This window comes from Neodiprion fabricii, chromosome 5 (genome assembly GCF_021155785.1).
Source record: "Neodiprion fabricii isolate iyNeoFabr1 chromosome 5, iyNeoFabr1.1, whole genome shotgun sequence".
Taxonomy (NCBI): domain Eukaryota; kingdom Metazoa; phylum Arthropoda; class Insecta; order Hymenoptera; family Diprionidae; genus Neodiprion; species Neodiprion fabricii.
The window spans coordinates 1,682,156-1,697,201 of record NC_060243.1 but is presented as its reverse complement, the minus strand read 5'-3'; the positions used below and the strand labels follow the sequence as shown (position 1 = coordinate 1,697,201).

The window sequence follows — 15,046 nt, the reverse complement described above, 5'->3', positions numbered from 1 at the left end:
TCCGACGTGATTTTGCGAGAGAAATCGATTGGGCGCAGTCCCAGGACGCTGCGATCAACGCATCAGAAGTTACAGCCAAAAAACGAGAACCTGTATTTTTGACACTTTTCAGCAGGTGCTTTTTCCTCCGTAGTTTCTCTCCTGTTGGTCCCACGCACTTTTCGCTGCGTTTTCTGAGTTCCTGGGGGTCCAATTGGTCGGGAAAGGGTCATTCAAATCGATTCTAAGACGGAAAATTTTTTGGTCAAAAAAAAAGGAAGGTTAACCCCTTTGTATTTTTGGCGAAAATTTTCGCGATTTTGAAAAGTGCTGGAATAAATTCTTTCTGACACTCATCCGACGTAATTTAGCGAGAGAAATCGATTGGGCGCAGTCCCAGGACGCTGCGATCAACGCATCAGAAGTTACAGCCAAAAAACGAGAACCTGTATTTTTGACACTTTTCAGCAGGTGCTTTTTCCTCCGTAGTTTCTCTCCTGTTGGTCCCACGCACTTTTCGCTGCGTTTTCTGAGTTCCTGGGGGTCCAATTGGTCGGGAAAGGGTCATTCAAATCGATTCTAAGACGGAAAATTTTTTGGTCAAAAAAAAAGGAAGGTTAACCCCTTTGTATTTTTGGCGAAAATTTTCGCGATTTTGAAAAGTGCTGGAATAAATTCTTTCTGACACTCATCCGACGTAATTTAGCGAGAGAAATCGATTGGGCGCAGTCCCAGGACGCTGCGATCAACGCATCAGAAGTTACAGCCAAAAAACGAGAACCTGTATTTTTGACACTTTTCAGCAGGTGCTTTTTCCTCCGTAGTTTCTCTCCTGTTGGTCCCACGCACTTTTCGCTGCGTTTTCTGAGTTCCTGGGGGTCCAATTGGTCGGGAAAGGGTCATTCAAATCGATTCTAAGACGGAAAATTTTTTGGTCAAAAAAAAAGGAAGGTTAACCCCTTTGTATTTTTGGCGAAAATTTTCGCGATTTTGAAAAGTGCTGGAATAAATTCTTTCTGACACTAATCCGACGTAATTTTGCGAGAGAAATCGATTGGGCGCAGTCCCAGGACGCTGCGATCAACGCATCAGAAGTTACAGCCAAAAAACGAGAACCTGTATTTTTGACACTTTTCAGCAGGTGCTTTTTCCTCCGTAGTTTCTCTCCTGTTGGTCCCACGCACTTTTCGCTGCGTTTTCTGAGTTCCTGGGGGTCCAATTGGTCGGGAAAGGGTCATTCAAATCGATTCTAAGACGGAAAATTTTTCGGTCAAAAAAAAAGGAAGGTTAACCCCTTTGTATTTTTGGCGAAAATTTTCGCGATTTTGAAAAGTGCTGGAATAAATTCTTTCTGACACTTATCCGACGTGATTTTGCGAGAGAAATCGATTGGGCGCAGTCCCAGGACGCTGCGATCAACGCATCAGAAGTTACAGCCAAAAAACGAGAACCTGTATTTTTGACACTTTTCAGCAGGTGCTTTTTCCTCCGTAGTTTCTCTCCTGTTGGTCCCACGCACTTTTCGCTGCGTTTTCTGAGTTCCTGGGGGTCCAATTGGTCGGGAAAGGGTCATTCAAATCGATTCTAAGACGGAAAATTTTTTGGTCAAAAAAAAAGGAAGGTTAACCCCTTTGTATTTTTGGCGAAAATTTTCGCGATTTTGAAAAGTGCTGGAATAAATTCTTTCTGACACTCATCCGACGTAATTTAGCGAGAGAAATCGATTGGGCGCAGTCCCAGGACGCTGCGATCAACGCATCAGAAGTTACAGCCAAAAAACGAGAACCTGTATTTTTGACACTTTTCAGCAGGTGCTTTTTCCTCCGTAGTTTCTCTCCTGTTGGTCCCACGCACTTTTCGCTGCGTTTTCTGAGTTCCTGGGGGTCCAATTGGTCGGGAAAGGGTCATTCAAATCGATTCTAAGACGGAAAATTTTTTGGCCAAAAAAAAAGGAAGGTTAACCCCTTTGTATTTTTGGCGAAAATTTTTGCGATTTTGAAAAGTGCTGGAATAAATTCTTTCTGACACTAATCCGACGTAATTTTGCGAGAGAAATCGATTGGGCGCAGTCCCAGGACGCTGCGATCAACGCATCAGAAGTTACAGCCAAAAAACGAGAACCTGTATTTTTGACACTTTTCAGCAGGTGCTTTTTCCTCCGTAGTTTCTCTCCTGTTGGTCCCACGCACTTTTCGCTGCGTTTTCTGAGTTCCTGGGGGTCCAATTGGTCGGGAAAGGGTCATTCAAATCGATTCTAAGACGGAAAATTTTTTGGTCAAAAAAAAAGGAAGGTTAACCCCTTTGTATTTTTGGCGAAAATTTTCGCGATTTTGAAAAGTGCTGGAATAAATTCTTTCTGACACTAATCCGACGTGATTTTGCGAGAGAAATCGATTGGGCGCAGTCCCAGGACGCTGCGATCAACGCATCAGAAGTTACAGCCAAAAAACGAGAACCTGTATTTTTGACACTTTTCAGCAGGTGCTTATTCCTCCGTAGTTTCTCTCCTGTTGGTCCCACGCACTTTTCGCTGCGTTTTCTGAGTTCCTGGGGGTCCAATTGGTCGGGAAAGGGTCATACAAATCGATTCTAAGACGGAAAATTTTTCGGTCAAAAAAAAAGGAAGGTTAACCCCTTTGTATTTTTGGCGAAAATTTTCGCGATTTCGAAAAGTGCTGGAATAAATTCTTTCTGACACTAATCCGACGTAATTTTGCGAGAGAAATCGATTGGGCGCAGTCCCAGGACGCTGCGATCAACGCATCAGAAGTTACAGCCAAAAAACGAGAACCTGTATTTTCGACACTTTTCAGCAGGTGCTTTTTCCTCCGTAGTTTCTCTCCTGTTGGTCCCACGCACTTTTCGCTGCGTTTTCTGAGTTCCTGGGGGTCCAATTGGTCGGGAAAGGGTCATACAAATCGATTCTAAGACGGAAAATTTTTCGGTCAAAAAAAAAGGAAGGTTAACCCCTTTGTATTTTTGGCGAAAATTTTCGCGATTTTGAAAAGTGCTGGAATAAATTCTTTCTGACACTAATCCGACGTAATTTTGCGAGAGAAATCGATTGGGCGCAGTCCCAGGACGCTGCGATCAACGCATCAGAAGTTACAGCCAAAAAACGAGAACCTGTATTTTTGACACTTTTCAGCAGGTGCTTTTTCCTCCGTAGTTTCTCTCTTGTTGGTCCCACGCACTTTTCGCTGCGTTTTCTGAGTTCCTGGGGGTCCAATTGGTCGGGAAAGGGTCATACAAATCGATTCTAAGACGGAAAATTTTTCGGTCAAAAAAAAAGGAAGGTTAACCCCTTTGTATTTTTGGCGAAAATTTTCGCGATTTTGAAAAGTGCTGGAATAAATTCTTTCTGACACTAATCCGACGTAATTTTGCGAGAGAAATCGATTGGGCGCAGTCCCAGGACGCTGCGATCAACGCATCAGAAGTTACAGCCAAAAAACGAGAACCTGTATTTTCGACACTTTTCAGCAGGTGCTTTTTCCTCCGTAGTTTCTCTCCTGTTGGTCCCACGCACTTTTCGCTGCGTTTTCTGAGTTCCTGGGGGTCCAATTGGTCGGGAAAGGGTCATACAAATCGATTCTAAGACGGAAAATTTTTCGGTCAAAAAAAAAGGAAGGTTAACCCCTTTGTACTTTTGGCGAAAATTTTCGCGATTTTGAAAAGTGCTGGAATAAATTCTTTCTGACACTAATCCGACGTAATTTTGCGAGAGAAATCGATTGGGCGCAGTCCCAGGACGCTGCGATCAACGCATCAGAAGTTACAGCCAAAAAACGAGAACCTGTATTTTCGACACTTTTCAGCAGGTGCTTTTTCCTCCGTAGTTTCTCTCCTGTTGGTCCCACGCACTTTTCGCTGCGTTTTCTGAGTTCCTGGGGGTCCAATTGGTCGGGAAAGGGTCATACAAATCGATTCTAAGACGGAAAATTTTTCGGTCAAAAAAAAGGAAGGTTAACCCCTTTGTATTTTTGGCGAAAATTTTCGCGATTTTGAAAAGTGCTGGAATAAATTCTTTCTGACACTAATCCGACGTAATTTTGCGAGAGAAATCGATTGGGCGCAGTCCCAGGACGCTGCGATCAACGCATCAGAAGTTACAGCCAAAAAACGAGAACCTGTATTTTTGACACTTTTCAGCAGGTGCTTTTTCCTCCGTAGTTTCTCTCCTGTTGGTCCCACGCACTTTTCGCTGCGTTTTCTGAGTTCCTGGGGGTCCAATTGGTCGGGAAAGGGTCATTCAAATCGACTCCAAGACGGAAAAATTTTCGGTCAATAAAAAAGGAAGGTTAACCCCTTCGTATTTTTGGTGAAAGTTTTCGCTATTTTGAAAAGTGCTGAAATAAATTTTTGCTGACACTAATCCGACGTAATTCTGCGAGAGAAATTGATTTGGCACAGTCCCAATACGCCGTCATCATCGAATAAACAGTTACAGTCAAAAAACGAAGAATTTCAGTCGTGATTTTTGTGCTGTTGCTCCGACGCTTTTTTGCTGCGTTTTTCAAGTTTCTCGGGATGTAATTAGTCAGAAAAGGGTTATACAAATAGAATCTGAGACCAAAAATGTTCATCACAAAAATAAGTGCTTGTTTATTTTTCTTATGTTCACATTATTACATGATACATCGTCAAAAGTACGTATAGAAATGAGTATCTATAGGTTCCCAGTGGCCAACTTCACTTCTTGTACTTGAAAGTGGAACGAGTTACCATTCCGAATAAATCACGTGTGCCATTGACCGGCGACACAAGTGACAGTAGATACAAACAATACGTTTATTATAGATAAATAAAAGATTCTATATTAATCTATATGCAGGAAACCCTTTTCGTTCGGGTATCAAGAAAATACTGAGTCACTCGGAACCTATCCATGAATACGATGTAGATGCACTATATTATTTAATTGTAAGATATCCGTATATATCATTGTAATCATTATGTGCAATGAACTATGTACACATCGAACATAACACAGATCCAACATTTATTGTTATTAGTATCTAGTCAACAAATGCATTTCGTTTCAATACAAACTGGATTTTCTTACGAATCTCTAATGATCATCAAATTTTACAAAAATCAGGTAGAATAAGTTCGTAGCTGCGTCATGACGACTCTTTCATCACGGAATGTCCATCAGGCGAGCTTCCGAAAATTCTGCTCAACTTCGCACCCCCAGTCGTACAGCATCGTTTGAAATACACCAACGAAGATCCAAAGCATGAAAATCTGAAAACAAGTGGTTAATAATTCACAGTGCCCACATTGACAGTAAATAGTTAAAGTCATTCGGACGCAAGAGAACACTTATAAACGTACACATTATAGGAAGTCAAGTTGTTGCTCACCGTTAACTTCTTCTAGTTTTGATGTTTGCAATGAAAGGATTCAATTCAAAGAATAGTTCGTTGAGTTCATCACAGGAAATACTCGGAGTGCATTGAGGATTTTTTCAGTCGCTCTGCGTACAAGGGTTTTCAAAATCTTGTCTCGAGGTTCCAGGATAATTGAGAGGAATTATCGTTCATCGCATTTAGCATTAAACCTCGCCTCCATCCACTGAGGCTTGCCTCTCCAGCCGGTCGAAAATTTCACAATTCTTCATCACCGTACCTATTCTCTTTCCTGGATCTTCGTCTCGGTCTCTGCGTTCCTAACTGCAGACCAAGAGTATATTCAACGACGTATTTACCGAGATAAACCGAATTACTATCTAGGCTTACTTTTAATTCCATTAAGTGCCGCCGCCCGTGGGCCACTCGGGCATCTCGTCCTCGTCGCTTCTTCCCGTTCTTCTTTCCCGGGTGATCCCTATCCCTCTCTCTCGTTTCCCTTCACTACCCGCCCGAACGCCCGACCCTCTTAGCGTAACTCTTAGCCTGGGCTTGCCGTGGGGCGACGTCCAACGACTAACCCTTTGAGATCACGGTTATCCCGAGATCTCCGCGTCGCGGCTTCGCCTGGCATTCAACCAAAAACTTAATGAGCGCCAGTGCCGCCCGACCGCGACCACCGAGTCGGCCGAAGAGATAAATGCGAGATATACCCAAGTCCCAGTGGAAGACAAAGCGACGAGGAAGGTCGAAAAACGCGGTCAGATTAATCGGGAAAACTGTTTTTTTCCTCTTTGCCACTCCGTGCTGTAGCAGATCGTACACTCGTATTGGGTTGAAAATTTGCAGAATCTACGGGGTGAAATTGCACGAGCGAAGAGAGAGAGAGATAGAGAGAAGCGGACTATCCTCGCGGAGTCTGCGACGAAACGGGTTGCGTTTCACTTCTGAATGGCAATATAATCATCTTGATGGTACAAAGCAGCAGAAGTAGCGCGGCGCCACTCACCCCCGTAGTGCTTTTGAACGCCCTCAAATGCTGATGAAACAGAAGATATGGCACATACGCGGTGCTAATTCGGCCCATTGTCTTTGTGGCGTCGGAAGACGAAGCTACAGGTACATTTCCACGTGTAGTATCACAACCCTCTCTCACCTTTCCTGCACCACCCTCTAAACCCCGTCGACTGCCTAGTCAGAGCTCGCAATAACGAAGATAAGAACCTACCGCGATAATGCACATCCACCCCCATGAAGAAATCTGTGAAACGAAAAAATACTCCTTCCTTCACTTTTCAGCACAGTTATCGTAGGGTATGTAATTTTACCAATATGTGAAAAGACATGCGATGATATTTTTGTGAATTAGCTGAAGATGGTTTACCTTAATTCCACTCAAGTACCGTTCGTCATTCTTTCCTGTTAATTTCCTGTTGGAACAATCATGCCAGACCCAAGAAATGATTCGATTAGTTGGTGGACCACCCTTATGCCTGCTCTTTCATCCCAGCAACAAAATAATAACGTAAAACCTGCGGAGGTGCCAGCAAATAATCTACGAGTTGTCTTTCATGTTGCTTCTTGGCTCGAGGTAAGGTCAAATGGGAGTGCCTGTGTAATAGAAAAGGTGGTAAGAATCGGGGGGTGGAACGGGAGAGCATTGTATTGTTATTATTATTAATTTTTTTTATAACATTATTTATGATATTAATTTCAGTCGGGTTCCGGAGGCCCGTCGGGAGTTGTAAAGCGGTGGGGCACAGCTCTTCCTGCGATATCATTGTCTCGGCGTTACGCCGTTGCCGAGGAGAAAGAAAGGGGTCTGGGGAAGGCTGGCGCTGAATGTGCGGCAACGGCCAACGAAGCGCAAGGAGGAAACCAGCCCGGAGACACCAAGGCTCCTCCTCTACTGTCGAGGGCTGCAGCTAGGTGTCGACAGGAAACTCAGGTCGACGCTATCCGGGAAAGCTATCGCGGAAGGAGCCAGAAAGCCGGTGAGTATGTTTCCTTGGTGGTGGTTAGAAGTTGGCCTTTTGCAGTTTTATCATTTTTTTTCCAATTGCAATACCTGGCTACTAATTTTTTTTTTCTCGTTGTAAGCCCTGATGAGCACGATGGTTGAATCTCGGCGAGCAAGTGATGTTTTAAACCGTTTCTATCCTCCTCGTCCTTCTCTCTTTTCAGAATTACTTTCCAACGAACCCTGGAGCAGCGGAGAAACCAAGCTGAGCGCCGGATGATACCGCCAGAGATAAAAGCCGGGAGAGCTTCAGTTCCCAAAAGCTCAAGGCCACATTAATCTCAGTAATTACGTCACCTCTGTTGGCCCCCGTGGCGGAAGAGATACCGGGCGATTTTCTAACCCCTCCTACCGCTTTCCCGTTCTCCCTTCACAACCTGCCTTACCTCTTACTTCAAAAGTTATTTATCATACGGCCTGCTGATGCTTTTGAACATCTGATGACGTATTTTTTGAAATAAATTGGTTTACTTATCTTCAATATTGGTCTGTATGCCTACCCTTATTATCTAGCCTCAATTCCTTCAGCCTTGTACTTTTAATGCGTTTTATTATTCGTCATCCGATTCGGTTCCAACGGCAGGAACCCTTCATGTTCACTTTTCACTCGAGATGGTGTTCTTTCTGAATTGGTAATTGTTGTGGCCACCCAAAAGTAGCCGAATAAGGGGTGTCGGCGTAGCCAGACTCGGGACGTCGACATCATAAGCATATCTCGGGCAGCGCATATCGTTTGTTGGTTTTGCGGTCCACCACCTCCAGCGTTGGAGGGAGTCAGAGAATGAAAAAGGGTCTGTCGGCGCTTCTGGACAAGGCGAAAGTAATTCCTGATTCTCGACTGGCAGTGGTCAGCTGGATACCGGTGAATATTTGCTTACCGCGAATCAAAACTGAAGAATTTGCAGGCACACATTACACTTGGTGATGACAACAATGGTTTTTGCCCGAAGTCACTGATCACCTGAAATAATATCGTTTACAGTACATGGCGATGTCTGTGTTGGTTTGCTTTCGTAAATCAGTCCCTAATTCGGCAATGCTACCCACTGCTCGCTGTTTGCTAACAAAGCCTTGGCTAATGCCGCCCTTACCTTACTCCATCTCTAGCCCCGTCGTCTTTTGCCTTGGAGGTACATTCTGAGTATACATCAGCTTTGAAGCTGTCTCCAGATCTTCGTTGGGAAATTGGTTCCGACGGTGGTGGATTTTTCGGTACCAGGAGGATCTCATGGCGGCTCCTTTTTGGCTAGAGCTGCTAGCATCGATCTCAGTAGAAGCCTCAGAAAGCGGTCAGTCTCTGCGGTCAACTACACAGCTTGTCCGCGTCGTCTGGTAGGTCTCTGAGTTGGCCTTTGGTGATTAACGAGGGGTCAAACCTCCGGCACCCAGAGCGCGAGCAAATACTGTCGAGAAATTGGGTTCAATGCAACCCCAATTGAACTTTGCTAATGACTCGTCACTGGCGCCGTCGCGTCGGTTTCATCATTGACATCTTCGAGCCACGAGAAAAGAGAGAGAGTGAGAAGGAGATTATTCACCATCGTAACAAGAGACGGTTCTTCACCATGATAAGTGAAATAATACGGTTCATGGACTATTCGAAAAAATGAAGTTCAGACGGGTCGCAGCGTTAGAATAATAGAGCCGCATATGCGTCGCGAACGTGACTGACTCGATGACGATTGAAAATTAATCAGTCTTCTGGTAATTGTTATTTGCCATTACGACGTGTGCAGAGATACACGATGATACAAATGAGAATTATTCAGTGTGTGAATTAGTGACTTGTGCTAGTTAACTATGCCGACTTTCAAATGAATCGCACTTCGTGCGTATTATACATACCTATAATATATATGCGTAATGCTGATAACAAGCCAAGTATTCCGATTTCGTTATGGACAAACCGTGAACGGTATGAGTTAACTCTATCAAATGGAGGCGAATAGCAACGTTTCGTCATGGTTTGATATTTTTTAGAAATGTTTTTCATACTGCGAAGGATGTAGTCAGCTGCATTACTTGGATCAAGCTTTTTAAAACTCATTTCCTACGCTTCTTCATCATCAGCTAATGACAACGATGAACCAAGTTTCCAGGTTCTTCGTTGGTCCGAATTCGATCATCAGAGTCTCTTGACTTTTATAAAAGACGGTCTCAAATTCGGCTGCTGAGTTACTTTTTCTGAAGAGTTATAAAGACTTGAACGATTAAAATGGAATGAACGCTAACACGAAACTCTACTCGCCGAGTTATTCCAGCGAAAGAGGTAATTCGTTCATTTCACGACAACGCGCATCGGTCTGCTGAACACCTTGGGTACCAGAAAGGGTATCAAGGCGGAAAAATCCTCTTCGCACACTGCGTGCAGCGGAATGGGTGAAGAGGCACGAGAGAGAGTTTAATCCCGGAAGCGTTGTTCCCGAAGGTTGGAGCATTAGGCGGAGGCCCACGGTGACCAATATCTTAATTAATATTGGCGTGAACAAATAACCTTGCCCGGGGCGAATGCCGGGTAAATTGGAAAGAACAGGGATTTGGACTTGACTAATCTCATAGAGTGCAGAGCCTGCACGAAGCTCTCTTGCTCTTCTATTCTCTTGTTATTATTATATACATTTTTTCCACAGCATTCATGGCACTCTATCCGCTGATGGGATGTGACGTTAACCGTTCTATATTGACTAATAAACTCTATTCCATCTCTCGGTTTATCCCGCAACCAACTCCTACTGCAGCTTCCCCGCGTTCCTATCGCTCGCAATGAAATAAACCACTGCAATTACTCCAGCTTGATATAAAACATGGGAATAGACCGGATCACTCAAGCATGTACACTATTGTACACCTACACAGGGTGACCGTACAGTACGATCAGAAATCTGGAAGCTTTACCATCCCCTGCAGCGAACTTTTGGTCAAGGTTTCTTTGCACGGTACACTTGTAATTATTTGCTTTGTTTGATTACATTTCACCGTTGTTTTTCAATGTTATTTTTTTATACCGAGATCGCGGAGCACCGACTTGGAGAGAAATATGTGGCGTTATTTAAAAAGCGAGAGAAATCTTCAGCGTTTTGGGAAGAGGTGGGGGTTGGAGAATGCGGCGAATTTCCACGCGTGGTAATTAACTTGGACGTTCGTTACTCTGTGGATGTTAGCCGGCGGTAACCACGCGTATGATTATTTTAGCGACTTTGCTCAACTTTTTTTTTCGCCGAGCTTTGTTTATTCAGGGATGCGTATCGGTGGCAGTCGCGAGGGAGGCTAGCAAGCCGTACGCGGGGATTCTGAGTATGGCCGGTCGTGTAGGCGGTGAAATAGGGAGCGAGAAGGGAAGCCCGGGAAAACGTCGGCGTAGGGAGTCGCCGTGTGAATAGCGTTTCCGGTGGGACGGTCGGGTCCGGTCGGCATCGCAGACTCCTGCTTCCGGCCCGCATCCCCGTCCGGATTTTCGCCTCGCCAACACCCGGCCTTGATACAGACTCGACCGCGCGGAATAGCCCCTTCTAATTAGGATATCGATTCTTATTGTCCGCTGCATCGGCGAGACCGGCCAGATATCGAGGGGCGAAAAATCTGGAGTATAGTGCAAAAAATCAAAGTCCGAAAAATACCGAATGAGTATTCGAAAATCAGGCTTTTTCTTAAGACGAAAAACGAGCAGTTCTGAGAGCCTAAGAGATTCAGAATTTTTTTACCTCTTATGTCAGACGTACTTTGAGCGAGATTCGGGGGTAGTTTTTGGCACCGTTGAGCAGAGTCACGAGGGTGGTTTCTTCTTTTCCCTTAACCGTCGACTTCTTTTTGCCGAAAGGATAAAACGTGGTGAGCATATTTCCAGGCCTACTTGTGGATCGTTCCTCGAACGGGACTCCTTCCCCTCGACGGCACCTTCGTGGCATTGAAAAGGAGATAAATCGGGGTTGAAAAAAGGATAAAGTAAAAAAATAAAAAAATAAAATAGAGAGAGCGAGCGGGGCGAGGAGGGCACGAAGGAGAAAGCGAAGCGGCACGCGACCGGCTCCGAGGGTAGGATATAAAGGAGGCGTGGCTATAAAAGAGCGGGAGGGATTTCACGGGTTGGTATTTCTAAAACGGTGGCCGCGGATCGTAAAGGATGACCGGGGACTCTACCTGATAAATATCTTTACGGTCACGCGAGCCCCGTCCTCGCTGCGAAGCCTCGAATCGTTTTACGGCCAGTGTGCAGCTACGCGGCTATGTAAAGAAACTCTCCTCGCTCCGGAGGGAAAACGAGCCTGCAAGCCAGTCCGGGGCTGGTGCGTAAAAACGAAATAAAGGGCCCTCGCCTACCGCTTCGGGATGGAATCAGGTAATTATGGGGATTAATCTTAAGTCCGTAAAGTCCACCACTTGTGGAGTCTGTCCTATTGCTCGTCGACCTTATTAAGGATCTCACCGCGCGCTGTGAGCGATGTCGAGTGTTAACTAAGGATTTTCGCTCGGCTTCGAGTTACGGCACAATTCATATAATTGACAACGAAGTCCGCGGAAATGTCAGAGAAATTGAAATGTTTTAGTTAATTGGGGACTCACGATGTCTCCTCCTTTGGTTCGCAGGACTTGGCAGTCAAATCTGAGGACAGTAAGTTTGGAAGACCGGAATACTTCCACTTACGAATAAAACGTTTACCGTCTAAATTCATCAGCCGTTAGATGCGAGCAAAGTGAACCTGAAATTTAGTACACTTAAACCGACAATTGTCTCAGTCTTCGGTTAACCCTTCGTTGACACCCCAGGTCATTTTGACCCGGACGAATTTTTTACTGAATGCTCACTTTTCCCATACTTAACAATTTTAAATAATTTTTTTGAACAATCTAATTTCATATTTGACACATTTCCCTGGGTATCTCTGAATTTTTGAACTAAAATCCGACCAAAGGGTTGTTAATAACAGGGACGAAGGAAGTGAGTGTGTCAAAGAAGGGTTAGAATTGTTATCCTCGGTTGAAAATAATTCCGAACGATTTCCGAAACGAGTAACGTCATCTTCTTCATATATTTTTCGTCCATGTCGAATTTAATTTTAGCAACATGTGGGTTCATATGCCTATAATCTTTATTTTTATATTTATCTCACCCCCGGAAGCGCGTTCGATCGTACAAACAAAGGTATACCTACACGTAGAACGTATGTGCATGTGGTACGACACGCACGGAAGCCACAGGTGTCAGGGAGGTGATTTTGAACGAGCAGCGGAGAGGGCAGAGGAGACATTTTTCCGTCGGTAGAACGTGTCGCTCGACAGGGTGCAACGGGGCAGCTACCATCCGAGTGCCGCTCAGTCGACGGCCTGCAAAACGTTGTAGGGCGAGTCCTCCGGACGGTGAATTCGCTAAGCGTTATCACTCGTGCGTGAAATGCTTCAATAACGCGGCCTCTTCGCCCTCCCAGCCTCATCTCTGCACCTTTTACGCTTTTTCACCCTTCCGTTCGCTTCGCTGTTGGCTTGTGAACGGTGTTCACCTCGGGGCGGTATTTTTCGGAAATCCGATTTAACCTCTTCGACTGTGCGGAGCTCCAGAAACAAGGGAACTCCTAGCGTTTGACTATTTGAGAAGGTCACCCCCCGAAGGCAGGGGGCGGTCCTCGAACGTGAAAGAGAAATATTGTGCTTTTGGGAACGGGTTTCCAGCGTGTCGTCCCCCACATGTCCATATTACAGCGAGGCCGAGAGCGCTCGGGCGGCATTCGAGAACGCGGGCATAGAATTAGAAACAAAGGCGGAGGTTTCAATTAGGCTCCCATATTAGTTAGTGATAATAGGCCACCCCTGCACGTACGGAGACGGGGTTTCTAGTGCTTACCAGAGGTTATGTTAGGTCTGCTGGGGTTGTTTGCGCGGGTCCGGCAGCTCTTATGATATTAAGGGCTGACTAGGCACTCGCCCTCACCCCTTCACCACCCACGGACCACTCGCCCCGGTGTTACCAGGACCGCGGTCCATCGTCCGGTGTATTTAGGCTAGTCCTCGGATTTCACCTTCCACGCTACGGGCGTCGTTTCCTCGGCCTCTTCCTGACCTCTCTATCGCCATCGACGGTCATACGCATACACTCTGTAATACCTGTTTCCCTGCATCACCTCGGCATTAAACTACACCCGGTGGTGAAACGGGATCGCCCCAATTCCCACCGGGAATTTTTCTCTCACTTCCAAGTATACAAACCAGGAACCAAGGGTAGGCAGGCAGTCATCGTGTACGAGGGACATTAATATGCGCGCAAGGAGCACAGGCAGCCGGTGGCGGCGGAAGAGGAGAGCAACATCTTGTATTGTCAGATCCCAAAGCGACAAATTCATAATTGCGTTAATGTAGGGAACGGGCAAGGGGCGCCCACCGCAGCCACCGCACACCGTCGGGACGCCGCCACACACTCTCTTCCTCTCTTCCTCTCCTCCTCTCAGCCCCCAACCCCTCGCCGCTAACCTCTTATACGTCTTGGAAGCAGCGGGCGAGCTGAGGCAGCTAGAGGAGTCCACCTCGTTAATCTTCTCAGGATTATCATGGCGCACACGGTTACACGTTACACCCACCATCGCACCCGCACACGTGCTTCGCACCGAAATACGCTGCCCGTGGAGTAATAATTATCGATTCGTTGCATTTATGCGCTGCCGCGTTTTACTAGACGTTAATTTTGCAGCCGGGGGTTTAAGTTCTCGATTGACGCGCGGAGCTGAGATGCAGCAGTTTCAGGGGATGAAAAATCGATGTTACCAACATCGGAGGTAAGAAGATATTTCACTCGACGTTTTCGTCGAGTATAAACATGATCTGGAAAAGTTTGGAAATAATTGAGACGTAGCGCACCGACGAAGTCGTAATGATTCAATCGACCGGAAGTCGATTTGGGAATCAAGACAGGGGACAGAATTTATTTTGGACAATTCTACACCCGAGTCAGGGCCGTTACGCACAGGCGTCAAGTAATTCATGTTTTACGAGCTGCCAGCACCGATTGAATCACCGCCTCCTTTCACCCCTATTCATGAGGGCTAATTTGGCCCGATTTGTAGTATAAGTGGGTGTATCAAGTATCCGGATCGGTAATCGATCGCGGGGTACTGAATCATTGACGAACACGTTACGTGTGGGAGGTTAGACGGGATACTCGACTCCTCGGGAGACGGTATAAAAAGCCGATGAATAAATCTGCCGGGTCAAAATAATTCATAGACCTCTGGGCTCTCCTCTTTCTCTTTCTCTTTCTCTCTCACGGTTTGTCTCTGGTTTATTTCGTCGACGAGCGAAGCAGCGGCCCGATGCGGAAAATATAATAAAATTGGAAAAGAGTCAGCCAAAAATATTGTGTGTACGGATTTTCAAAAAATCAATTGCGATGATAGAACAGCGAACAATGTCAGGAAAGAGAAAGAGAGAGAGAGAAGAAGGGTTGGAAAGCAGGGCGCGGAAAATTCTCGCTCTGTCTACATCGCGCATATATACACATAAGCGTGTATGGAAAAAGTTTCGGTGAAATAATAATACTAATACAAGTGTTGTTGCCCAGCCTTATGGGGGGGCAATCTCGATGTCTGTAACGTGGTATTTCGTTATTCGACCGGGGGGGCAGTAAACGCGAGGAGGAATAGGATATTATTCGTCGTGGATGCAATCATATTAGTTTCCGAAGTTATTAGAATATTTATGCCCCGGTTCTGAT

General features: G+C 45.6%; 1 protein-coding gene and 1 long non-coding RNA gene across 2 annotated transcripts in view; both read right to left on the bottom strand.

Annotated features, from left to right (window-relative positions):
- Positions 1-15,046, bottom strand: part of LOC124183082 (AT-rich interactive domain-containing protein 1A-like) — a 268,981-nt gene that overhangs the window by 120,944 nt on the left and 132,991 nt on the right. The window lies entirely within an intron of this gene.
- Positions 4,559-14,231, bottom strand: LOC124183091. The gene is made up of 11 exons (XR_006870922.1): positions 13,187-14,231; positions 11,911-12,047; positions 11,052-11,244; positions 9,196-10,929; positions 8,442-8,842; positions 7,399-8,311; positions 7,025-7,298; positions 6,715-6,941; positions 5,721-6,591; positions 5,346-5,654; positions 4,559-5,226 (listed from the first exon to the last, which is right to left on the bottom strand). It is a non-coding gene; the product is annotated as an uncharacterized LOC124183091 (long non-coding RNA).